Here is a 25,860-nt window from a genome sequence, read left to right as displayed (position 1 = left end):
CCATAGAAGGTGATCAATAGCCCACATTTAGGAGAGATCTTTTAATCCAGAGTACTCTCTTCATTTAATCCAAACTAACAAAACTTGTTTTCTTTTTTTTCTTTTTTTTTTTTTTTTTTTTATAATTTTAGAGTGAGAGAGAACAAGAGCGAGCACCTGGGGAGAGGAGCAGAGGGAAGGGAAGAGAGAATCTTAAGTTGGCTTCATGCTCAGTCCCGAGCCCAACACAGGGCTCTATCCTATGACCTTGGGATTGTGACCTGAGCCAAAATCAAGAGTGCGGCTTGATCCCATCACCTCGGGATCATGACCTGAGCCAAAATCAAGAGTGGGATGCTCAACCAAATGAGCCATCCATGCACCCCCCCCCTTTATCTTTGCTCTTCTATGATCCCTTCCTTCCTCTTTCATCACACATTTGTTGAAGACGTACTTCATACTGGCCACTTACATATGCACCAGAAATAGGGTGATGGTCAAGAGAAGCAAGATCTTTGGGCTTATATTCTATCGAGTGGGGCAGATAATAAATAATAAATAGGATAATTTAAAGCAGTGATTAGTGAGAGCAAACAAAGCTGCAATGAGAGCAGAGAGAGACTAACCAGATCCAGTCGAGGGGTCTCTAAAGGAGGCTGTTACAGAAGTCCTCTCAGGTCAGTCTGAGGATGAAAGCAAAAGAGAGGTCTAGGCAGAGGAGGAAAAAAAGTGAAAACTCCCTGAGGCAGGAATGAGCCTGGGGTGTTCTAAAAAATTAAATAAATAAAAAAAATCTTTGTGACCCAAGGAACAGAGGGAAGAGATTGAAGAGATGATCAAGGTGCCATGGTCACATTCTGTACGAGTTTGTAGGCCATGGTTGAAGTGTTGTTCTAATTACAATGGGAAGTCATTGGAGGCATTTAAGCAAGGGACTTACATGATCCACATGGATGTTTCAAAGAGCATCAGGCTGGGGTGCCTGGGTGGCTCAGTCAATTAAGCATCCAACATCAACTCAGGTCATGATCTCACAGCTCGTGAGCTTGAGCCCCACATCGGGCTCTCTGATGTCATTGCAGAGCTCACTTCAGATCCTCTGTCCCCCACTGTCTCTTCCTCTTCACCATTGGTGCACTCTCTCTCTCCTTCTTTCTCTCTCTCTTTCAAAATAAATAAATAAACATAAAAATACAATAATAATAACGAGCACCAAGGCTGCCATGTCACCAAGGGTGGTGGCAGGGAGAACTATTGTGAGTCTGCAGTAATGTCCAGGTAGAGATGATGACAGCAAAACGAAGGTGCTTAAATCGTGAACTGACAGGTCTTGATTTGTGATCTGTTCTGGAGGTAGAAGCCACAGGACTCAGGGAGATTTCAGACTAAAGGTTCACATGGATTTGAATAAGGACTACATGGATGTGACTTTACACGGACATGTTATTGATTAGCCCTGCCCTTCCCAGAATCAAATTCTGATTGAGAGAAGGACCCTGAGTCCTTGAAGAAACAAAGGGGGTTACTGCAAAAAAAAAGAAAAAACAGAGAAAGAAAGAGAGAGAGAGAAGGAAGGAAGGAAGGAAAGAAAGAAAGAAAGAAAGAAAGAAAGAAAGAAAGAAAGAAAGAAAGTTGATACAATAAAGAAAAGGAAGCCTATTTGCATAGCAGTACTAGGGGCCAAGCCTACATACCTGTGCAATCTATGAAGTCTATTTCTTGTGACAGTGTCAGAGCTGAAAAGATCTATAGGTATCATGCAGGCCAATTATCATCTCAGAAATGAGAAGACATAGCAGAGGAGATTGACATGCCTCACCTAGGGTCACAGATCTAGTTGCTGGTACAACCAAACTTAGAGCACATGTCTCCTGGCTCTCAGTACTATGCTTTGTTATTACTTTTTAATATATAACCTGATTTGTTCCTAATAGGCTTGTAATACACAGTGCCTGAAATTTAAAGATTACTCACTGTTTGCCATAAGGCAGCAAATGTGTCAGTTGAAATTTTAGGACAAGTGTAACACATCATTAGAATTACTCTCACTTATGGGGCGTCTGGGTGGCTCAGTCAGTTAAGCGTCGAACTCTTGGTTTCGGCTCAGGTCATGATCTCACAGTTTTGTGAGTTCAAGCCCCACATCAGGCTCTGTGCTGGAGGCATGGAACCTGCTTGGGATTCTCTCTCTCTGCCCCTACTCCACTCACATTGTTTCTGTCTCCCTCAAAAATAAGTAAACTTTATTAAATAAATAAAATTACTGTCACTTGTTCTATCCCTTTAACATGAGCTATCACATGGCAGAGTCTCTCTTCAAGAGAAGAGGGGAGGAGAGGGGAGTGAAGTAGACAAGGGCATGGAGGAATGTGGGAAAGGAACACTTCTGGAAAGAGTTAATAATATCTTTACCTTAGACTCAGCTACATGTAGCTGTTAATCATATTGTCTTTTTCGTTTTTCTTGACAATGTGGACAAAAATGGTAGCCTGGTACCTTTCTCCTTGATGTAACTCTGTCTACATTCCTTATTTTGGTTGAGATGGATAGCCCTACAGTCCTGACTTGATGTATGTCATAGTCATACCATATTCTATAGCCACACAGTTTGCTTGGTCTGTGCTAAGCGCTCATGCTCATCATGAAAGAGCCTTTGAAACATTTATACGCACACTAAGACAATGGTTGAAAATCAAGCAGACAGGTGGATCTCACTGAATTCTCTTCTCCAATAACATGGACTCTCCTCTCTGGTACTGATTTTATGAGACCTTGGGAAATTTTCATTCTCAGCAAGCCCCAAACTTTTCAGTAAAGCAGAAAAAAAGACTGATATTTTAAGAGACATGTTTATGCCCTTAAATTCAAAGGTACTTTATAAATATACAGTTGCTGTCACTCTTCAATGAAATCTTTATCACCTGATGAAATAACACTCTGATAAGTACCAACCTGCCTAGGTTGCCCACCCCGCACTGCAGAGAATGTTCCTTTCTAAGCTTATTAGCATCTCAATAATTTAGCATCTCTTACTAGTTCTCCATCTGACATCAAGTCTCCGGTGAGTCCTTGGGAGCTCAAATCTGCCAGAGGGGCTTCAAGGCGAGTTCAGAGCTCAGATCCACCAAGGAAAGGAGAAACAAGATAAGGACTAAATCCCTGATAAAGTAGATGAAAAAGTCGAATCCATCACTTTGAAAGACTGGCAAGGAGAGGTGGCAGCCAGATAGCTTCCATTTTATGGACTTGTGGTGTTTCAAAGAGAATAGAATCCTTCTTTTCCTCTTGCAATTATTTCCATGTGCTCTGTTCTCCTGCCCTAGCTGGATTTGTCAAGTTTGAAAGCAAAAGGAAAGTTGAATGTGCATCCTGGTGGCATACTGTTAATAAAAAGGACAAAAACCATTCAAAAGTATTCTAACAGCAATCATGAAACCTAATTCGTCATTTCCTTCCCTGCATCCCTCAGCCCCAAGTGCTGACTTTACCTCTCTGACTTCTCCAAGTAGAATTAGGAACTAATGAGAATAAGCATCTTCATCAAGACAAGTCTGGTGTATACTTAAGAAGGTAAGGAAGTAGGCTGGACCACCTGTAAAAGAAGTTCTTGTGTGGTACTAGCTCTGATCCTATAAGGACCTTGCCAGGCATACATCCAGAAAGTCACATAACTCTTAGCATTTTGTGCTTTATGTCTGTTAAACGGGGATGCTAACAGTGACAGTAAATGACATCCAGGAGGACTTTTCATGTGGCAGATACTGTGCTAAGAGCTTTATGTGCATTTTTTTTAATCTTCACAACCAATTTATGAAATGGGCATTTCCAGGTTTAGTCATTTGCCTGTGGTTCCAGCCAGTAGTGGAGAGAGGATTCCAATCCAGCAGTCTGACTATGGAGTCATCCCACTGTCCTCCTCATCCGGTCACAGGAGGTTGAGTGAAACTCTGTGCATAAGCTTGGAAATAAAAAATACACTAGATAAGAAAGGTTTTATTTATCATTTCTATTTTTCAAAATATGTTGTAATCTCAATATGGGTCATGTTATCAAAAAAATGTGCTTGGTGAGGTCTGAGGGAGTGGATTTTTAAAATGTTTTTATTTTTATTTTTTTTAATTTACATCCAACTTAGCATATAGTGCAATAATGATTTCAGGAATAGAATCCAAGGATCATCCCCTACATATAATACCCAATGCTCATACCAACAGGTGTTTTCCTTAATGCCCCTTGCCCATTTAGCCCATACCCCCACCCAAAACCCCTCTAGCAACCTGAGGGAGTGGCTTTTTGAAGTCAGGCAGAAATGATTTCAAAAGAACTTTACTTTCTCCTTTCCCTCTGCTGCTGGGGGTTCAGATGGGGGTGGTTCTAGGACTTCTGCCATAGAACTAGATATATTAGTGGCAAGAAATGGGAAAATATAGCCCTGCTGCACAGTGCTAATAGATTGTCGTTTAATAGTCCATGCCATGTTATTTCATAGTGTGCAACACTTAAACAATACACACACATGCACTCCTACATGTGAATGCACGTGCATGTGCGCGCACACACACACACACACACCCCTTCTGTCCTAGGTTGGGCTGTGGTCTGCTTATGGAGGCTGAATGACAAGGCCAATTCTGACCTAATTCAACCATTCTGATGTTGAAAAGTATTAGAACCTTCAGTATCTGTCTAATCCTGAGGGAAAAAAAAGCCTCTTTCTGTGCTTATCTCTTCATGACTGTCGTAATTGTAAGAGTGCCATTTTTGCCTATATCCCTTTGATAACCTCCTTGATTTTGGTGTGGCTAGAGTGCTGTAAAATTGGTTCTAAGATATACTTCCTTCTAGTGAAGGAAGTCCCAAGGGAGCAGGAATGGACTTAGTTACAGGAACTTAGGTACCATTAAAATTGGCCGGAGGTGCCAATTGGGTATCATCTGAATTGGGTATCATCTCCTTATCATAAAGAGTGAGAGACTCAGAGAAGCCTTCAGAAAAGTTTCAGAATATGGCAAGGTCATTTAGAGAATGTCACAGCTGGGATTCTACCTCAGTCTCTTACACAATACACCCTGTAATTATTCTGCTGTACTTGGGGTCAGCAAATTTCAGCCAATGTGCCAAATCGGACCTGCTGCCTGGTTTTGTAAATAAAGTATTATTGGAACAGAGCCATGCTCATTCTTTTATATTCCATCTATGGCTGCTTTTGTGTTACAACAGCCTAACCGAATTGTTGTAGTTGAGGCCTTCTGGCCTGCAAAGCCTAAAATATTGACTGGCCCTTTACCGAAGAAGTTTGCCAGATCCTGGACAATCCCAACACATGATAGATTCAGCTCATATCACATATGTCAGGGTATCTACATTTTTACATGTCTTTCTGAAATCCAGTGGGTACAGATCTATCGACTTCCTGTCTTAATCCCAGTTTCCTCTGTATACATAAGTTTTCTTCCACAAAGCATGAAGAAACCTGAATTCTAGACAAATCTCTAATAATGAGTCATATTTAAGAGGCTCTATTCCACTCTGTATTTCTAGAACATGTTTCTTTTATAGAAATCAAAGTATTTTCTAAAACCCATTCATTTGTCAGGCATCTGGAAAACTAGCCTCCTTTGGCAAAGGGGAGAGAGTAGTTATTCACTCAGGAAAAGTGAGACACCAGTCAGTTTATGGATGAAACCCACATTATGTCATCCACCGGCTCTACATTGAGTGTAAGGTCATAGGAATGAAGTCTTTGGCCGTCAGGGTCTTCGAAATCTTGGATTTCTGAGGCAAGTTTGAGGTTCTGCATATCCTGTGGTCTGTGAGGCCTGAGGATAAAACCAAGAGTGGCAATGCAATTAGAGCTGCTCTAACTGCTGCCTGATTGCCCTAACCACACAGACCTAGGCAGGGTGAGTGGGCTGATCTCATTTGTTTATTGTCTGTGTCCGTTCTCAGGTGGTAATAGACATGCTATCATCTCAGTTTTTAAGGGAAACCAGATGGCAGTGTTAGAAAATAGATAAAGGAGAGGTGCAGACATTTTTTAAGGGAATGTTATGACTTCTATGGTACAAATGTAGAAGTATTTCTGAATTACTGAATAAACTATTACAAAATATTTTTTTAAATGCCATAGTAACACATAGAATTCCAACTGAAGTAATTTCTACTATGTAAAAGTAAGGGCCTACTTGAGTGAATGCATAAAACACTAATTTGTATATCAACTTTAAAATATCTAATATTGATGGGGCACCTGGGTGGCTGAGTCGGTTAAGCGGCCGACTTCGCCTCAGGTCGTGATCTCGTGGTCCGTGAGTTCGAGCCCCGCGTCAGGCTCTGTACTGACCGCTCAGAGCTTGGAGCCTGTTTCAGATTGTGTGTCTCCCTCTCTCTCTGACCCTCCCCCGTTCATGCTCTGTCTCTCTCTGTCTCACAAATAAATAAACGTTAAAAAAAATCTAATATTAAAATGGAATGTATTCCAGGGCACCTAGGTGGCTCAGTCAGTTAAGCATCTGACTTCCACTCAGGTCATGATCTCGTGGTTCGTGAGTTTGAGTCCCACATCTGGCTCAGCACTGTCAGCACAGAGCCTACTTTGGATCCTATGTCTCCCTCTCTCTTTGCCCCTCCCCCACTCACATATGGATACATGCTCTCTCTCAAAAGTAAGTATTTACAAAAATGTTAAAAATAAAGGAATGTATCCCATATGGATGTCAGCTTTGCAATTTTTTTAATTTTTAAAAAATTTTTAATGTTTTCATTTATTTTTGAGAGAGAGAGAGACAGAGCACGAGCAGGGGAGGGGCAGAGAGAGAGGGAGACACAGAATCTGAAACAGGCTCCAGGCTCTGAGCTGTCAGCATAGAGCCTGACGCGGGGCTCGAACTCACAAACCATGAGATCATAACCTGAGGGGAAGTCCAACGTTTGACTGAGCACCCAGGTGCCCCTGCTTTGCAATTTTTAATACCATTTATTTTCTCATAATTCTTCCCTTTGTTTTTTGGGTTTGTTTTTATTTTTATTTTTTTTACTAATGATATCAAAATCTATTTCAGTCAAGTCCATCTCCAAGTTGCTTGAGTTCATATTTATATATGGGTGTGTTTCTGTGGGTTAGGTATCCAGCATATTGCATTTGCTGGGGAAAAGTCAAACATCTCTAAGTTGACAGGATGTGAGAAACTATCTGTAAACCATATGTCTCATAAAGAGTTAATATCCAAAACATAAAAGGAACTCCTATAACTTAATAGCAAAATCAGCAAGCAACCAAACAAATAAAATGACAAATCAAAACAAAAAATAGCCAGACTTAAAAATAGGTAAAGGATTTTAAGAGATGTTTCTCTAAAGAAGACATGTAAATGGCCAACAGGTACATGCAAAGATGCTCAATACCAGTGAGCCTCAGAGAAATGCAAATCAAAACCTCAGTGAAATATCATCTCATACTTGTTAGGATGGCTGTTATCCAGAAAACAAAAAAAATTCTGACAAGAATGGAGAGAAAATGGAACTATTGTACACTGTTGGTGGGACGGTAAAATGGTGGATAGAAATGTAAATTAGTCATCCATTGTGGACAACAGTAAGGAAATTCCTCAAAAAAAATCAAAAAGAGAACTGCTATATGATGTACCAATCTCATTTCTGAGTGTTTACCCAAAAGAATTACAGTCAAGTTCTTAAAGAGATAGGTGTACTCCCATGTCTATTGCAGCATTATTCACGATAGCCAAGATGTGGAAGCAAGCCTAATCTACACCAGCAAATGAGCGGATAAAGAAAATGTGGTATCATACATATAATGGACTATTACACAGCCTTGGAAGAAGTGGAAATTCTGCCGTACGTGGCAACATGTGTGACCCTTGTAGACATTATGCTAAGTGAAATAAGCCAGTCACAGAGAGACAAATACTGCATGATGCCACTTATGTGAGATATCTAAAATAGTCAAATTTATAGAAGCACAGAGTAGAACGATGATTCCCAGCGGCTGGGGGCAGCGGAAAATGGGGTGTAGCTTTTCAACAAGTACAAAGTTTCAGTTATGCAAGAGGAATAAGTTCTAGAGATCTATTGTGCAACACTGTGCCTAGACTTAACAACACTGTACTACTGTATGTTTAAAAACCTGTTAAGGGGGTAGATCTCATGTTAGAGATTCTTAACACAATAAAAAAAAATCTCTAGGTAAAAACTGCTCTGAAGCAGCCGATATATCCCTAAGAAAGCTCATGTTCTATTATATGCAATTTTATTTCTTTTTTCAAGGTTTATTTATTTATGTTGAGAGAGGGGGGTGGGGAGAGAGAGGGAAAAAGCATGCACATGAACAGGTGAGGCAAGAAAGAGAGGGAGAGAGAGAATCCCAAGCAGGATTCACGTTGCCATTGCAGAGCCCAACACAGGCTCCATTTGATGAGCTGTGCAATCATGCCCTAAGCTGAAATCAAGAGTTGGACGCTTAACCAACTGAGCCACCCAGGAGCCCCCTATTATATTCAATTTTAATAAACATGTCTCGTTTCCCCAGAAGACAGCAGATTGAATATCAGACATTAAAAATGAAAGCAAGACTATTCATCACAAGAGCTACAATTTGTTGACTGTTTATGCTCTGCCGGACACTGGTGTAAGTCTTCTGCAAGCATTTCACCTCTACAACGACCCAATGTCTGGTACTGTTGTTACTCCTTTTAAAGAAGAAACCAATATGCAGAAAGTTCAAGTTTGTCCAGCTGGTAAGACGTAGAGCTGGAGTCCACAAGTAGTTTAGATTCTTAATGTCAGTGGTCTGTTGCTTCCCTGGAAATACCACTTCCCCCTCAGCTTCCTTTTGATAATATTGTTAATTGCTGATGTTCCTAATGATGACCTTAGAAGTTTGGCTTATGTTTCCTATAACACATTTAAGAATATAGGTAAATATTGGAGCCTGTCAGAAAGATTCACTTAAATATGGTTGGATAAAAGTAGATTTATTAAAAACAAAACAAAACAAAAAAAACACAACAGGCTCCTGTTTTCTAGAAAAGTTACTGACATGCATCATTTTGTTCTATAGCAATGCAAAATAAATGAGGTGTTACCATTCAGTTACACAGAACAGACTTGGATGATTAATGAATACTAATTGATGGTGATGAGATCTTTAAGAATAATAATAAAAAAATAATAAGCTGTCTTCTGGAAGTGTTTCTGGAATTCTCCCCATTTTGAGGTTGTGGATAGGCATGATGGTTTTACAATGCCAAAATAATCTGATTTGCAGAGAAAAAATTTAGTCAACCATTTAGACTGCATTATGCTGAACAGTCAGTCACAAAGGACTTTGAAACTATTTTGACAGCTTGCTTTGGGTTTTGTTTTGTTTTGTTTTTCTTTTTTCTTTTTATGACAGCTTGCTTTGGCTGTCTGTAAATACATCTCCCAACTAAAAACTTCAGAGAATATCTCAAAGGAAAGAAAGGTATATAATTAGTATTTGGTTTAATTTATTGTCAGCTTTTATTTTACATATTTAATCCAACTTGTTAAACCTTCTTTGTGCTCATTGATGCTTACTAGAGAATAATATCGTATTTTAATTTTAATTTTCCGATTATATGTGAAGGTCAGGGTCAGGATTAGTCAATATTTTTACATCTTCAAATTTAGAAACCTAGTATAAAGCCTTACATATACTAGCAAATGTTTGCCTTTCATAATAGAAATTTAAAGAGTGCTCTAGTTTTGCTTATGCATTTGTTAATGGCCTTCCCTGCTCTGAACTTGAGAAACATTTAATGTCCGTTTAGTCATGACATACACACAGCCTTAATGACCTAACATGCGGGTTTGCAGAGCAATAACCTTGCCAGCTAATGTCAGCCTGCAGTAAAAGGGGAGGTGGTAATGGTGAATCTGTTTTTATTACTTGATGCTTAATCATAATGAGTCAGATGCTTTTATAAGAAATCTTTAGCCATCCCCTGAAAAACTTGCTTGCCAGAGATGTACAGATTTCTGCTCTATTAGAAAATTTGTAGGGGCGCCTGGGTGGCGCAGTCGGTTAAGCGTCCGACTTCAGCCAGGTCACGATCTCGCGGTCTGTGAGTTCGAGCCCCGCATCAGGCTCTGGGCTGATGGCTCGGAGCCTGGAGCCTGTTTCCAATTCTGTGTGTCTCCCTCTCTCTCTGCCCCTCCCCCGTTCATGCTCTGTCTCTCTCTGTCCCAAAAATAAATAAAAAACGTTGAAAAAACAAAAAAAAAAAAAGAAAATTTGTTTAGACCTTCATTGTGTATACATAAGAAATTGTTGGGAAGTTTAACAGTCATCTTATGCTATGTCAGACATGCACATTGTTGTTCTGTGTTCACTTTTCCAATGTCCTCAGATTCTATAAAATGTGATTTAAGCAAATCCTTCCTGGTCAGAAGGACCCATTAGAGGGCATCTGCAATATATGAAATTGTGGCTCAAATATGCTCAGTCTTCCCATGTAGATGACTATCTGACGGTGGAGACCTGTATGGAAAGGTCACCGTACTGTCTAGGAATCCCTTTAATGCAAGGCAGCTTTGTATCTGAAGCCTGAGAAAACGTCCAGATTACTAATGGCACTTAAAAGTATATATGTCAGGGCCCCTCCTGAAAACATAGGAGGGTGGGGCTTATGCAATGGAATTCCATCCACTTTAACTGTACCCCTTCTGGGTTCTTGGAAGTGGAAAGTGTTTGGGGTACCTCCTTCTTATCAGGGCAACACGGTTGTATCCACTTTAAAATTATATTGGCAAAAAGCCACATCTTAGGTCTGTAGAAAACCCCACAGGTTTCATCTGGAAATTCAACACATAAAAGCCACCTGGTTTGTTGGTAGACGTTAATTTAGTAGACATTTAAGTATATTAGACAACTCATGAGTTATATATTCTGCTTAGGAAAGGGTAAGATCTGCTGATTTCAAAGAAGAAACTCGCTGAGACCCTGTTTCTGCTAAAGGTCTGCCAGGGGATACCCTTCTAGCTTAGTTTCATATGTAAGGAGCTAGCTCACAAAAATGTCAGTATTCTAGTAGCTATGTATTTAAGTGGCCAGGCCTAAGATTTGGCCTCTCCGTTTTGTCCTCTGCTGGCAACATACACATTAACTCTGGGACATCCATGTTGATGACAGTCCAGAGTCATCTGCATTCTGACTACACTGAACAGGAAAATTGATGGTAAAGGCGGAAAATATCCATTTAGTTACAGGAGTATTTTTTTTTTTTACTCTGGGGTGGTGCAAACACTTTATACTTTGAAGGAATGGTTAGAGTATATTCGTTTCATTGGCTAGAAGCACCTGTTGAAGAAAGGCATGATTCTTATATCCTGGACACTAGCCATGCAAATCGATCCAAAGAGGACTCCATCTTTTTCAATGTGATATTGAGTGCTTTATACATGAGTGGTGGCCCCATAGTGGTTCTGTTTCAGTAGTTGCAAGGTCCCAAGTGTTTGAGGAAAATCCAGACTGCCATAGCTACTGCTCAAAACATGTAAGACAGTTTGAGTGCCTCTGTTGGTCCTACATGGGTAGGTGGGGTCAGCGTCCTAAAGGGATCCCTTCTCAAGCCAGCCCAGGGGCCCAAATACTTCATATTTTCACTGCAGCACAAAACATGGGTGTTTTTACATTTACATTAGAATTAAATTGAAAGTAACATATTCACATGACAAACTCAAACAGTATTGGAAGTATATATATGACATGAAAAACTAAAATCTTCCTCATTGGTTTACACTTTATTCCTTCCTTTTCATCCTACTGTCCTGAACAAAGCACTGTTATCATCTGTTATGTGTGAGTCCAACAATGTTTTGGGTAGACACAAGCACATATATTTATGCAGATTTATAGCTATACCTAGATAGCCAGTTCACTAGAGCCCTTGAAATAAAACATTTTTTCAAAAGGCATCTCTTCAAGCAAACATTAGGGGGCAACTCTGGGGGGGAAGTCATATTTAGCTCAAAGCCTTTCTCCTTCCAATTAACGAATGATCTGTCTATAGCTTAGTGTTAATGTAGGTGTGCCTGTCTCTCTTTCTGAAAGTCCCTGTTTTGATGATAAGCTCATTAATGACAGGAACCCTGCAGGGCCTTGAATATGATCCCCAGGTGCCCCGATTTTTCAATACATATTAATACAAGTTCATTGCCAACTCACATGCACCTCGTATAACAAATGAATTCACACAGCCCAGATTCCTAAGCTCTTTTCATTGACACCTCATGTGGTAATGAAATCATGGTAAATTCATGCCACTGAAACACTCATTAGTTTGATATACTTGTTGCTTTTTCATGTACTTTTACACGAGATCTACAACCGAGAGGTTAAAAAACAGAGATCTATAGCCAAGATTTGTAATAAATAAGAAATTGTTTAATGTTCTGCATTAAATAAATTGAGGAAGGTTAGACAAAACAGGATTGGCAAGATATCGTGCTGTGAGAGTGATAAGGGTAATTGGGTGGAATTAATGAGTCTGAAGTGGTCTTGACTACAAAGTTGTTTTTAAAGTCACTTTCTCAGAGAACATAGAAACTTGCAATGCAACAAGCATGAATATGGGAAGACCTTTTCTTTCTTTTTTTTCAATATGAAATTTATTGTCAAATTGGTTTCCATACAACACCCAGTGCTCATCTCAACAGGTGCCCTCCTCAATGCCCATCACCCACTTTCCCCTCCCTCCCACCCCCCATCAACCCTCAGTTTATTCTGTTTTTAAGAGTCTCTTATGGTTTGGCTCCCTCCCTCTCTAACTTTTTTTTTCCTTCTTCTCTCCCCCCCCCCCCCCCCTGGTCTTACATTTCTCAGGATCTACATAAGAGTGAAAACATATGGTATCTGTCTTTCTCTGTATGAAGACCTTTTCAAAGAGAGGTCGTGGGCACTCTTTCACATACAGCATTTGGCTTTTCAGGATAACACCTACGCTGAGGGCTGCATTAGGCTCATCAGCCTTTAGCCAAGTCGTTTGGCATTCAAAATGGCACCAGGGAACTTAATTGAAATCCAGTGATCCCCCATTTTGCTAATTACTTCCAGACGTTCAGGCTCACACAGGTAATTTTTCTTTTTCCTTTTAATTATCACTATACAGGTAATTATAGCTCCAAAGATCATTCCTTCTGGTATCTACCTACACATCCTCTTTAAGCTCCTCCTGTTTGCTTGTGGGTCTTGTTTTTGCTTTTGGTTTTCATCTCACTTTCATCTGTTTTGTGGTTATTTCAGGAAAATCTTTTCTCACACCACATTCTGGTCTATTCCTTCTCCCTTCCCTCTTGACTATAAAATAAAATTTGTTATAAACAAAGTGTCTGGATAGCCTTAGAAATATTTTTAAGTGGCATGAAGAAACCAGTGCCATCACTCTTTACACTTGCTTTAGGGTCTACTCAGATATTTTCTTCACCTTTTCATCCCTCTGAAGGGAAATCTCAAATACCTTATATTTATTTTTCAGTAACTATATTAACAGCTGTTTCTGCATGGTACATGATGATTTTTTATGTTTCTGAAATATCTTATATACTCTAAAATCACAATGAATTACATTTGTACTCAGAAAACAAAAAGAAAATTACTTTATAGCCAGTTACTTAAATTATATAGTGTGTTTTGAAATTCTAACTGTAATATCAGTATCCTTTTTTGCTATAATGTGGTATATGTATAGATTTTGGCCATATAATAGGTGATATAGGTTTCTGTGTTAAGCTAGACTAAGACAAACCACTATCTATAACATCTTTTATGGGAACGTGCATCCACATGAAGCCCAGATTAGTGCCCTTTCCTGACCCGGAACTGACTCCAGGATGGGCTACCGGGCCCAGGTTGACTTTCCTCATTAGCTTTCTCCTTTCTGATGCTCTGCCTTCCCATCATCTGACTACTTGTAGTGACAAGATTGCAGTTGTCAAGATGCACATTTGATTTCAAAATGGATGTGATAAGCGGATGTCCTCTTCTTTTCTGTAGGAGTCTACCTGAATGAACAAATCTTCCTCCAGGGTTTGGAGGAAATGGGGTGAAGCATCGCAGCAGAGAAGAATGGAGGGTGTGGGCAGTAGCTCTCCTGGATCTCTTCCCTTCCTTGGGGGAGACCAACTTTTAAAGGATTTCAAAATGCACCCCAAGTGGTCCCTATGCGCCATCCTGTCTCCTTTCTCAATCCTGCCTGGTGGTTGCAGAAGAAACACACACTAAACACTGCCACAGAGAACAATAGATTGTAAGAATGTAGCAGAGAATGTTTTTTTTCTTGAACTTTGAATCCTTAGGTCCAAATGTACTCCTGCTCTTCTTCCAAACCTCCCAAGTATTAAAGATTTTTGTTTTTTGGACTTATGCATACAAATCCTTTCTCTAGAAGTTCACAATTCCTGTCAGGAATATTTGGAAAAAAATTCTTTAATTCTTCACTTCTTACCCAAATAAATGATGACTTACCTTCTTCACAACAAACAAAGTCAGAAAGGTGCAAGAATACCTGTTTACGTGTAGCTACTGAAGATACGGAATTTCTGTAAAAGAGTGAAAATTTACTTGACAGTGTCTAGCACCAGGCCTGGCACAGAGTAGGTACTCATTAAAAGTCTGATCAGGGGCACCTGGGTGGCTCAGTCGGTTAAGCGTCCAACTTCAGCTCAGGTCACAATCTCACAGTCCGTGAGTTCGGGCCCCGCGTTGGGCTCTGGGCTGATGGCTCAGAGCCTGGAGCCTGCTTCCGATTCTGTGTCTCCCTCTCTCTCTGCCCCTTCCCCGTTCATGCTCTGTCTCTCTCTGTCTCAAAAATAAATAAACGTTAAAAAAAATAATAAAAAAAAAATAAAAGTCTGATTAGGAGACTTGGGTTCTAATCCTGTATGTAAGACTATTTACCCCTTCTGGGACACCTGGGTGGCTCAGTCATTTAGTATCCAACTTTGGCTCACGTCATGACTTCATGGTTTGTGGGTTCCAGCCCCACATCAGACTCCGTGCTGACAGCTCAGAGTCTGGAGCCTGCTTCAGATTCTGTGTCTTTCCCTCTCTCTGCCTCTCCCCTGCTTGTGTTCTGTCACTCTCTCTCTCTCAACAAGAAAATAAACACTAAATTTTTTTAAGAAGTCTATTCACCCCTTCTAGGCTACTGTTTCCTCATCTATAAAATAATAAACAATATTATGTATTATGCTATTTAATAACTAATATAATAATATAGTACATATTAGAGCCTTTTTGATTTTATGACATATTGATTCAGTGACTCTCTAGATAAGCACTGTGTCCCCACCACTCAGCACTGTGCATTTTCCATAGCAGATGCTCAGTAAATATTTATCAAGTAATTGTTTGTGTTCAAAGGGAATGTTTAACCTCTTACTGTCTCAGTTCCCACCTCCCCTTGTTTGGTCTTGTGTTTACTATTAGTATATTGACGTACTCTGGGCTGTTTCCAGGAATCTGAAAAAAGTTTCTCTTTTGATATAGGGAAATGCAGTGCATTTTTTCAGAGAAAAGATTTCATATTGATTAGCATGACCCATATTAGACTCCCTGTCTCCATATCCCTGCATACGTACACATAATCTTTGTTCTCTCTTTCTTTCCTTCATGAGCTATTATAGTAGGCAGACTACTTACTTCTTCTTCAAGGAATTCTGAACTCCTATGTCCATGGAACTCTGGGAAGATTTGTGGCAGGACTTGTGAAACCAATAGACAACTTTCACAGGATCCATAAACCCTCATATTGTATGAACCGTGTGTGCCTTTTTATGGAAAGAGAGTTGAATTTATGTTATCAGATGCTCTAAGTGTACTTTGACCCATAAAAGGTTAAGATCCACTCTACTCAAATGAGTAATGTTTAGTCATTTAGAAAATCCTGCACTTTCTCCTTTGTGATTGCCTCAATTTCTTTAAAAATCTTTTATAAGATCATAAAGAAACTCACTTTACATCTTATAATTCCACCCTATAGCAAGACCAGCTTAAGGATGTGCCATAAAGTTTCCACCTCACCATCTGAGGAGTCTCCATTCTCAACCCACCCAAGCCAGGAAGCCCATAACTCATATAACTAGGCAACATCCTCTACATTTCCCTGTGCTAATATGTCTCATTACCCTGACACTGGGCAAGTAAATTGCCTTCACATATACCATGACTTGTGAGAAGGTGGTATTTTCATTTCAGTGATTTTGGGGCATGCGATGCATGTCAAGGACACCAGCTTTACAGAAGTAGAGACTCATTTGGGAGCCTTGGGTGGCTCAGTTGGTTAAGTGACCAACTTCCGCTTAGGTCATGATCTCATGGTTCATGAGTTTGAGCCCCACATTGGGCTCTCTGGAGCTGTCAGCACAGAGCCTGCTTTGGATCTTCTGTTCCCCCTTCTCTCTCTTTCTCTTTCTCCCTCTCTCTCTCCCCCCCCCCAAAATAAATAAGAAAAAGAGAAAGTAGAGACCCATTTAGGGAAATAATAGGAAATAAGGACAGTTACAGTGATGTAACAGAAGAGACACTAAATGATAGTAAGGGGTCACTCTTGAGACTGCTATTAGCATACTCTAGACATTAAGGAAGTGCTTCAGCTCTTTGGGCTTTATTTTCTCATAGACTAGTACAGATACTGGACAGGATAATCTACAGTGTCTTTCAGTTTCAATCTGTATAATTTTGATTCTGGTTGACTACGATTGGACAAGTTAAGGGAAGGATCTAGAACCTTAAAGGCCCAAATTTTCTAGCTTAAGAGGAAATAGATAGGAAATTCAACAAATCCAAAATACTGAACGTATGAAGAAAGGAGTCAATTTAATGGACAAGAATACTTTATATTGTAAAGATCTTATTTCTTCCAAAATTATAAAAAATATGACTCAGTTCTGATTTTTTATTAAAATGAGTTTCATAAAGTTTTACAAATTCTGAAATAAATGGATGAGAATAGCCTAGGCTTCCTCTCACCAAATTATGCTAATTAAGAATAATTAAAAGTTGCAGTGCTATTTATGAAAAAAATAATATAAAGCAACAAAATTAAAACAGCATGACATAGCATGAAGTAGGTCAATGAAATAGATTCAAAAGTCCAACTACCAGTCCAAAATTCCAATAATTAATAATAATTATAATAATAAAACTGTACTAATTTGGTCTTTACCATTTTTAAAATAACAAGTAAGAACTTGCCTGGGTGTCTCGGGTGGTTACATGTCTGACTCCTGATTTTGACTCAGGTCATGATATCACAGTTCATGAGATCGAGCCCCATGTCAGGCTCTGTGCTGAAGGTATGGAGCCTGCTTGGGAGTCTCTCTCCCTTTCTCTCTATGCCTCCCCCACTTCTCTCTCTCTCTCTCTCTCTCTCTCAAAATAAATAAGTAAACATTGAAAAAAAGAAAACCATTTATATAAAAAAATAACAGGTAAGAAAACAACAAAATAAAATAATGATTTTAAATCTAACAATTTTATATAATAAAATGATAATCCTATAATTATAAAGCTATAATAATTTTCCAATTACAACCTTATTTGATAATTGTGATAATGTATTATAATAAAGTAATAATTTAGTTGTTATAATAATTAATAAAACAAGCAGCCCAACAAAAAACATATTTGAACATATGCACTTCATCTAAGATACATGGATAGCCAAAGAACGCATAAAAATATGGCAAACAGCATTAGTGATTAGGGAAATTAAAATTGCAATCAAAATGAGATTATCATAAATACCTACTAGAATGTCTAAAATTAGTAAGACTGACTATAGAAAGGATGAAGAGGAAATGGAATTCTCATACACTGCTGGTGAGAATGTGAAATGATACAACCCCTTTGGACAATATTTTGGCAGCCTTCATAATAGGTTAAACGCATGTCTTCTATATGATCCAGCTACTTCACTCCTAAGTATTTACTCAAGAGAAAGGAAAGCACACATCCATTCAAAGAGCTGTGCATAAATATTCATAAACAGCTTTCTTTGTAATAGTCAAAAATTGGAAGCAACCCAAATGTCCATCAATAGATGAATGTATGAACAAATTGTGACATGTACATAGGATAGAATAGTACTCAGTAATAAGAAAGGAGTGAAATGGACACCTGCTATACAACATGAATGATACAAAATAATTACGCCGAGTTGAAAGAAGCCAAACTAAAAAAAAAAAAAAAAAATTTACTATGCAATTCATTTATATAAAACTCTACAAAGTGCAAACTAATCTATCGAGCAAGCTGCTTCAGTTGTTGCCTGGAAACTGAGGGTGGGATCACAAAGGGGCAAGTGGATACTTTGGAAATGATGGATCTTTATTACCTTGATTGTGGTGATGGTTTTACCTCTATATACATATGTCAAAATTCATCAAATTGTGTATGTTAAGTATGTACAGTTTTTTATATATCAGTTATACTCAATAAAGCTGTTTTTTAAAGTGTGATGTGGCATAAAAAGACCAGTGGAAAAGTGTCAAAGTCCAGAACACCAGATATTAAAGGTAGCTTCTCAAATCTGTGAGAAAACAATATTAGAGAAAGTTGGCTAGCCATCTGGAATTAAATTAGATTCTTACTTCATACCATTAGCAATATAAATTCCAAGTTGATTTAATTTAACAATTTAAGAGATGAAAGAAACTATAGAAAACTATGCAATTATTTATCTGATCTTGAATAAATATAAATTTTTTAAGCATAATGCAAAGACAAAAATTTTAAAGTAAAAGGATGGTTGATTTGATATCCTGAAAAATTTTTCATAGTTTACATTAAAATAAATATAAAATTAAGTCATATAGTGAAAAGGGTATTATGTGTCATGAATCTAAGAGAAAATATTATATCCTTGATATATATATATAAAGATCTTATAAAACAGTAATGACTTAAATGAACATCCCTATTTTAAAAAGGGCAAATCATAAAAACAAGTTTCATCTCCCTCCAAAAAGTAAAAGAGTGAGAGGGGAGGAGAGGAAAAGGAAGGGAATGGAAAAAGGAAAATAAGTGAAGAAAGAAAATAAAGTTCTTAGCAAAAAAAAAAAAAAAGAGAGAGAGAGATTTCCCCCATCTTGGTGGTATCTTTATTGTTTTACTTTTGTCATTGTGTTTTTCTATATTTTTATAGTTCCTACAATGTACTTGTAGTGTTGTACCTGGGTAATCGCAAAAATAATCTAGAGAGTAGAGAGGATCATTGAGCTCAGCAAAGTGTTTAATAGTCTTCCAGATGAAGGAGGTGTGGAATATAGGCCTGTCCAACTGAAGACAAAGATAAAGAGTGTGTGTGCATGCGTGTGCGTGCGTGTGTGTGTGTGTGTGAGAGACAGAGACAGAGACAGACAGAGAGAGAGAGATTGACAGACAGATGGATGCTGAGAGTATAATTAGCAGGAGAAATCAAAGCCTTAGAAGTGGAACACAGTCTTGTCAGTGGAAGACAGAGGTAGTGCCTCACTCCTGTGTGAATCCTAACTGTCCAAGTACGATGCTTGAAAGAGTCTTGAAGTGTGGACACTTCAGATGCTTCTTAACCAGTGGTGAAAGATATTAAGGGGAAGATTGTATATTACATTCAAATATATTAGTGTTCATCATAAGCTCCATTTCCTTTAACCTTTACTCATAATTCTCATTTTTCAACCCTTGGTTCAAAACATATGTGGTAACTGGACCTTGACTATGGAGTCAACATTATTACCAGGCTACATAAAGTCCTGCAACATCATCCTGATCTTAAGGAATTTAGAGTCTAGCTAGGAAGATAAACCTCTCAGGAAATAATCGCAGATGATTCCTGACTTACCATGGTTTGACTTTACCATGATGTGAAAGCAACACACATTCAGTAGAACCAGAACTTCAAACTTTTAGTTTTAATCTTTTCCCAGGCTAGTAGCACCGTTGTCTCTCTCAGTGCTGGTCAAGGGCAGCCGCAGCTCCTGGTCTGTCATTTGAAGGTAAACAACCAATATATGTACAATCATTCTGTACCCATACAACCATTTCGTTTTTCAGTTCCAATACAGGGCTCAATAAATTACAGGAGATATTCAACACTTAATTATAAAAAAAAAAAGGCTCTGTGTTATATGATTTCATCCAACTATAGGCTAATGTAAGCATTCTGAGCACAGTTAAAATAGGCTAGGCTGTTAAACTGTGATGTTCATAGGTTAGATGTATTAAATGCATTGTCAACTTATGATGTTTTCAACTCATGGCAGGTTTATCAGGACATAACCCCATCATGAGCTGAGGAAGATCTGTAGATAGTAAAGCCATTTCCTCCATATCATCATGGGGCAAAACACATTCTAGAATGAAGAGATTACAACCTTCGCAGGAGCGTACACTTTCAACATCTAAGGAAATGTTTTGTTTTGTTTTCTGAAGACAGAACTATTAGACATTAGGAGGCCTTTAAATTGCAAGGGGAGTTCTGTTGTTGAAAAGAGGTAACATTTAATGGATTAAGTCAACATGTAAATATGTAGTCTTGGAGTCTGTGATGATCTCACAGGAATATTAAATGCTGGGTTTTATGACTGTGGCTTAAAATCATTACATGGTCTTTCACTTTCGTGAAGCTGGCTTTAGCAGAAGGAGGAGCACAATGTTGATGGTGCTCCCTGGAGTTACTTGAGGTCTGGTCCAAGCCTTATGAACTTGCTCTTTAGTGAAGCCACAGGGTAGAAATTTTATTGCTCTGTGTCCTTGACCAGAGCATTAGTTACAAGTTGTCAGAAGAGAAAAAAATAAGTGAGAAAGAAAAGAAATGCTCTTTAAAGCTCCTGAGAAACTCATAACCTATTAGCACAAGAAAGTAGTTAGAACCATTTAGGATAGCAAGAGAAGAGACAACATTAGCTGAAAATGAAAGGCTAACGTTTCAAACAGTGATAAACGTTCAAGAATGTACGTAATGTATCTTCTTGTTGCCTTCACCATAAATAGACATGACTTAAGGTATGTCTGAGATTCATTTCCCTTTTATTGAGCTCACTCAACAAAAGTTGTTTTTTTTTCAGTATGTCCTGCTTTTATAAACCAAGATCTAATTTGACACAATTACGTAATTGTGTGGCCATTTGTGCCCCTCCTCCTCCTCCTTTCTGCAAAGTAGAAAGTCTCTTTTTTCCTGGAACTTTATAAAATATGCTAATTTGCTTAATCGCAATAATGGTTTTCCCACAACAACTAATTCATCTGTTTGCTAAATTGTTATTAAGGACCTATTAGTTGGGAGCCACTGTGCCAGGTGTTGGGAATAGAAAACTGAATAAGACACATTCCTTTCCTTGGAGCTTTCAGCCTAGTGGGGAACTCAGAGAATTCAACAGATGATTTGAAAAGATGGTGTGATACGTACACAGAAAAGCGTGGCACACTGCCAGATGCCTACCCTAGCACAAAATTTTCCCGATTTTCATTAGAAACAGAACCCTTTAATTGTACCCAGTTAAAAGACCGATTCTCCTAGCCAGCCTTCTCTGAGATGAATAAGCCAGAAGAAGGGTCCTTTTAGCTTTCCTCCCCCCCTAAAAGGCTCATGAAGCAGTTGGGAGAGTGGGAGCTACAGCAGTAATCCTGGACTATAAAGTAACCTGGAGAATACTAGGGGGTTAGGATTCTAGTAACTTTGTAGAACCACCATGTGAGCCCCAGGAAGCTGCCTTGCTGACTTACTTCTTTTACATGAGAGAATTAGACTTTGTGTATTTAAGCCACTGTAATTGGATCTCTGACCGTTACAGGCAAAAATAATACTGATAGGATGGTACTTAGAGAAAAACATGGGAGTGGCTCCCCACTCTGTTCCTGGGGAGACGTCAGAGATGGTGTTCCTGTAGAAGTCACATTTATTTTATTTTTTAAATGTTTATTTATTTATTTTGAGAGAGAGAGAGAATGAGAATGAGCAGGGGAGGGGCAGGGAGAGAGAGAGAGAGAGAGAGAGAGAGAGAGAGAGAGAGAATGAATCCCAAGCAGGCTCTGTGCTGTCAGAGCAGAGCCTGATGTGGGGCTGTGAAATCAAGACCTGAGAAGATGAAATCAAGAGTTCGATGCTCAAATGACTGAGCCACCTAGGCACCCCTAGGAGTCACATTTAAATGGAAACTTAAGGGATAAATGAAAAAGGAAGGTATGGGAAAGTGTTTTAAAAAGAAGGAATACCATGTGAAGATCTGAATTGGAAGGAAGTTACCTGCAAGATACTAAATAAAGTCAGTGTAACAGGAGTAGAGTGGATTAAGAACATGGCAGGAGATAATTCTGGAAAATCTTATAGATGCTCCATTTTGCAGAGACCATCTTAAAGATGTGAACCAGTAGCTGCAGAGCATTGCAGAGATCTAGAGTAGAGGTACAGTTTGGGAGATATCAATATATAGATGGTTTTTAAAGTCTTGAGAAATTATGAAGTCACCCAGGGAGAGCATTTCAGGCTGGAAGACCACTGAGGACAGAAACTTGAGATCCAACCATTAAAGATCAAGTGAAAGGGAGCCTCTCCATCCCTGTTTAAAAGGAGAGAGAGAGAGAGAGAGAGAGAGAGAGAGAGAGAGAATATTAGAATAATTTATTGTCACAAAATCTAAGAAATCATTGGGACAGAGGGCAGGGGTTAGGGTGGATTTCTTTTGTTTTGTTTCTAAATAGCCAGAAGGAACCAGTGATGCAGGATTTCAAGAGGGTAAACAGCTCTCTTCACAATTTTGACCCACTAGAGAGACTGGTGGGTGGATAATTAAGATATTTACAAACAGGATGATCCTACGTAAGCCCCTAAGGTCCTCAGTTTCATTATTTGTAAAATACAGATGATAATAACACTCACCTTGTAGTGTTTTATGAAGACTAAATAAGAGATAGGGAGGTGCCTGGGTGGCTCAGTTGGATGAGCGTCCGACTCAGCTCAGGTCATGATCTCGCCATTCATGGGTTCAAGCTCTGTGTTGGGCTCTGTGCTCACAGCTCAGAGCCAGGAGCCTGCTTTGGATTCTGTGTCTCCTTCTCTCTCTGCCCCTCCCCTGCTCATGCTCTCTCTCTCTCTGCCTCTCAAAACTAAATAAACTTTAAAAAGAGAGATGGAAAAGGGTTTGTAACTGGATAAGGAAACTCTGCTATGATGATTCATTCACCCTTTAAAATTGGTTGATGTTTAGATGGAAAATCATCACATATGCAGATTGATCTTAGTTTGTCAATCTTTTGACAATTAGTATACATATTTTTAATTTTCAAAAATTTTTATATTCCTATGCATTGATTCATATTGCCCTGTCACAGATAACTCTACAAACAAACAAACAAAACACCATTTCTTTGAGAGGCCCTTGGACTTTGAGGATTTACCCTGGAGCTAATGAAGCCCAAACAGAAGAGCCCTTCTTTCCATGACCTTTTCCAAGACTCCTGTTGGGGTTCCTAGCCATGCATTCAGAAGCTTATACATTTGTATAAAATTTACAAGATAATACAATTAAATTACAATCAATTTAAGACCAAAGTCTCTTTCCATGTTGACGTTCCCTCTAAAATATTCCTCCTGTGTGGGTAGAGTTGGGAGGGCCCTGGGCATTTTGGAATCGAACTCAGGAAAAGTTGAGTTGAAAGATACACTTATTTGGTGCTTTAGTGGGATGTCTAGTAAAGTTATTGCAAGGTGTCCCAGAGTAGGAAAGGCTCCCAGAAATATGCCCAAACCCACTGTGCTGACTCACATGGCATCATGTCAGGAAGGTGCAGGGCCAGAGATTGTATTATGAATGAATGTGTCCCGGTGTGCCAAGCACCAGTAGGATGTGAGCCGTGACAGGACAAGTTTTGAAATGGTAGGAGCCAGAAACTAGCATGTGGAAAATTCTACCAGGCATCAGACGTGTGGAATTGTGACCAGAGGACTTAGTTCCATTGATGTCTAGTCACAATGGAAATTCTATTCTGTCAAGAATACAGGGGCTCCTGGATAGCTGGGTCAGTTAAGCATCTGACTTCAGCTCACGTTATGATCCTGTGGTTCATGAGCTTGAGCCCCGCACTGGGCTCTGTGCTGACAGCTTGGAGCCTGGAGCCTGCTTCAGATTCAGTGTCTCCCTCTCTTCTGCCCCTCCCCTGCTCACACTCTGTCTCTCTTTCAAGAATAAAAACTAAAAAAAAAAAAATTTAAAAATTTTTTAGAAAAGAAAACATAATATTTCAATGTATGCAATTATTAATTCGCCAACTTTTTTTTTGTAAATTGGAACCACAAGAAACTGAATTTATCAGAGTCCTGATGCTTGTAGGGCACAAACCATTGATAGTACCATAAACTCTGAGTGTCTCTGTAACAACTAAGGCAGAAAATATAATAGAGGTTTTTTTCCCCTGAAATTTAAAATCATAAACATTTGCAGGACATTGTCAAAATAAGTTGTAAAGTTGAAAAATCTTCTTTATTAACAATTAAAAATGAACAGATTTCAATCAACCATGTTAAAGACTGACTCTCTTTCAATGTTCTCTATAGAAAAAAAAATTACAGAATCATTGTCAGAGGAAGAGGCAATCAAAAAATATTCAGATGGAAAAAGTTGGGAGAAAAGTATGATAAAGGTCATCAGGCATTTAGTTAATAAAAAGATCATGTTGTTTCTCTGAATTTTGTCACATTTGTGGTCTTGTCAGCTTTTAAAATTTTGTCATTGGTGGAATTTCTTTTTTTCTTTTAAAACTCACTTTTGTCCCTTATAATTTATATGTACAGCGTTGTGTTCTTCATAATTCTGGAGATGGTATGCATGCCACACCCCACAAAACCTGAGTCACGGTGCTCCTTTGTGCCGCTGTCCCATTGTCTGCCTCCAGCAAGGTTCAGGGTCTCTTCTAACATTGTCCCCGGTTCCCTCACCTATCCCTGAGGAGTCAGCAGTTAATGACATGATCAGCCTGCCTCCAGTTCCATATAGTTGGTGTGGAAAACAGAGCCTAAGTGCCCAACACATGAGGTTTTGACTGGTGATTTGGGCGTAGGGCTGGCCCTTGGTACCTCTGTGACATATGCAAGAACTAAATACACCAAACTTCCTTTCAGGGACTCCCAGCTCTGCTACCAGACGTATGACCTTAAAAAATGAACTCGACTCTCCTGAGCTTCAATGTCCTTATGCACATGACAGACTAATACATACCTACTGTGAGGGCCAAGGTAGTTGATATACATAAAGCACATGCTGTATTATAAGGGGCTCTTCGGATGTAGAATCTGATTACTCTCCCTCTTCTCCATCGCTGCCAAGGGGCCAAGGACTCACTGCTGTTCACCTGTCTTTATTTCGGAGAGGTGTCCACACCTTGAACAGGCAAACAGCATGGTGCCACTTCAGAATGCTATCATCACATGTGTGTCTGGCATTTCTTAAGCAGGGAAGCTGAGTGTAGCGAGTGAAGGGCTGGAAAAGGATGACCACTGGTGGCAAGAAGCTCCTCTTGCCACGAACTTGCATATCCCATTGAACCAAATGGAAAGCGTCCAGGCACCCATAAGCCACTTCCTTCCTAGGCTGTGCAGGAAGCAGGGCAGCCTTGTGTTATCGGGCTCATGTATATTATAGGGGTATCAAGCCTCCACCGCTTCTGGTCACATACAGCCCGTTTCATGAAGGGACTCTTGGGAACATTAGTTTCACATCCATCCCATTCCCAGTGATTTGTATGCATCCTATGGAGGGGCATCCTCTGAAACTGTGTGACTGCCCCTCCTTTTAATCCAGCCCTGACCATAAAGATCATTTGGGCTTACTCGGGTATTTTACCAAAGTGATTGAGGACTTTTCCTT

General features: G+C 39.2%; 1 protein-coding gene and 1 long non-coding RNA gene across 3 annotated transcripts in view; one reads left to right on the top strand and one right to left on the bottom strand.

The window, feature by feature from the left end:
• The window catches only part of NRG1 (neuregulin 1), a 1,105,519-nt gene that overhangs the window by 692,032 nt on the left and 387,627 nt on the right, over nucleotides 1-25,860 (top strand). The window lies entirely within an intron of this gene.
• On the bottom strand, nucleotides 5,637-23,886 carry LOC125923387 (uncharacterized). The gene is made up of 3 exons (XR_007458020.1): nucleotides 23,764-23,886; nucleotides 19,842-19,982; nucleotides 5,637-5,798 (listed from the first exon to the last, which is right to left on the bottom strand). It is a non-coding gene; the product is annotated as an uncharacterized LOC125923387 (long non-coding RNA).

This window comes from Panthera uncia, chromosome B1 (assembly GCF_023721935.1).
Source record: "Panthera uncia isolate 11264 chromosome B1, Puncia_PCG_1.0, whole genome shotgun sequence".
Lineage (NCBI taxonomy): Eukaryota > Metazoa > Chordata > Mammalia > Carnivora > Felidae > Panthera > Panthera uncia.
This window is presented reverse-complemented; position numbering and strand designations above follow the sequence as displayed.